This window comes from Octopus bimaculoides, unplaced genomic scaffold (assembly GCF_001194135.2).
Source record: "Octopus bimaculoides isolate UCB-OBI-ISO-001 unplaced genomic scaffold, ASM119413v2 Scaffold_309930, whole genome shotgun sequence".
Classification (NCBI taxonomy): domain Eukaryota; kingdom Metazoa; phylum Mollusca; class Cephalopoda; order Octopoda; family Octopodidae; genus Octopus; species Octopus bimaculoides.
Genome location: NW_026305584.1, coordinates 1 through 1,987, shown reverse-complemented (window position 1 = coordinate 1,987; position 1,987 = coordinate 1).

The window sequence follows — 1,987 nt, the reverse complement described above, 5'->3', positions numbered from 1 at the left end:
TATATATATATATATATATATATATATATATATATATATATATATATATATCTCAAACAAGCACATATACAAACATATTTAATTTTATGTGTGTATATATGTGCTCATTATCATGAGATGAGCAATACATATGGCATATATAACAAGTTTCCCTTTAAGAACTGTGTGTTGTAGATTCAAAGCTCACAGTTGGCAATATGATATGATTTTACATTGAAGTTAATACAAGTTTCTCAGTTTGGATTTATGTACGTGTTCCTCAATTTCAAACACAAAACATTTTTGCTTTTACTCCACATAATATCAAGAAAAAAAAAAAGAAAAGGATTAAAAAGGCAAAAAAGAAGCAAAATATATACTGACTTTGCCTTTCATCTATTTTGGATTGATAGAATGAAGCATTGTTCAAGTCCTGGGGGTTGATTTAATTGACAAACCTCTCCTTCTGTCCCAGAATCTGTAGACTTGTGCCTATGTTAGAGATTATTATTATTATTATTGTTATTATTATTATTAAGGCAAGGTGGCAGAACTGTTAGCATGCCAGGCAAAAAGCTTTGTGGCATTTCGCCTGTCATGACATTCTGAGTTCAAATTCTGCCAAGGTTGACTTTGCTTTTCATCCATTCAGGGTTGATAAAATGAGCACCAGTTGAGCACTGGGGTCGATGTAATTGACCTGCCTACCTCCCAGGAACTGCTGGCCTTGTGCCAAAATTTGAAACCATTAATGTTATTATTATTACTATTATTATTATTATTATTATTATTATTATTGCTTGTGATGGCAGCGGATTAGCTGACTTAGAGTGCTGGACAAAATGCATCGTGGTGTTTAACCACTATCACTTTTAATGTTCTGTCTTCAAATCCTGCCTAGGGGGTTAACTCTGCCTTTCTTTGTTTTTTGTTTTTTTTATACTTCTGGAGGTGTGAGGAGTTGCGATAAAATGAATACCAGTGAAATACTGAGGGAATAGGAGGTGGGGGAGGAAGGAGTACATCAATATGACCAGTACTCTTTTCCTTAAAAAAGAAATAAAAAATTTGAAACTTTCTGCCTACATTAGAAACAAATTAGTAAAGTGGATTATTATTATTATTATCATTATTATTATTGTTTGATAAATATTTTATCTAACTTAATGTTGCTTGTTGATGGGCGTGGGTGGGGAGGTTGAATTTATTTATTATTTTTCCGTTTCCCTTCTCCAAACACCACTACCACCTCCACATATTCACTGTGTTGGTATATTCTTCAAGTAACATAACAATTAAGATCTCATCTTCTTTTTACTAATTAAAACTTATATATATATATATATACATATATATAATGTGACATGTGCAATAGGAAAAATTTGCTTTCAATATATTTTGTGTGACTGCGTGTGTGTGTTTGTAATTTGTGCGCATGTTTTGATGAAAATATTGCAGTCATCTTTTCTTTTTTCCTGTTGCTTAGAGAGAGAAAATATATATATATATATATATCAAAAAGAAAGAAAAAATAAAAATTGTTCAAATTATCAACTGCAAAAATTTTTAAATATGTTTTAACAATGACTACAAACAAAAAGAAGAAAAAAAACATGGTATCATTTGAAAATTATTTTAAAAAATGTATGGAAACAAAATAACTATCTGATAATTTGTTAAACTAATAATAATAACAATACTAATAAAAACAACAACAGTAATGTTCATATAAACAGTGTTGTGATGAAAATTAATCATCTGAATATATGTGTATGTTCTTTAAGATGAAAGAAAGTAATAAAAAATTAGTTTGTGCTTTACACAATGTTTAGCTCTTTTTCAATTGTGACTTCACATTTAAAAAGAAAATTATTTTGATAGCAAAATGCCAAAACTCTTTAATTTAAATAGTTGCTCAAACCCTTCTATCATATAGCTTTTAACATATATATATATACATATATATATATATATACCGTGAGAGAGTTAGGGGTTGGGGGTACAACCC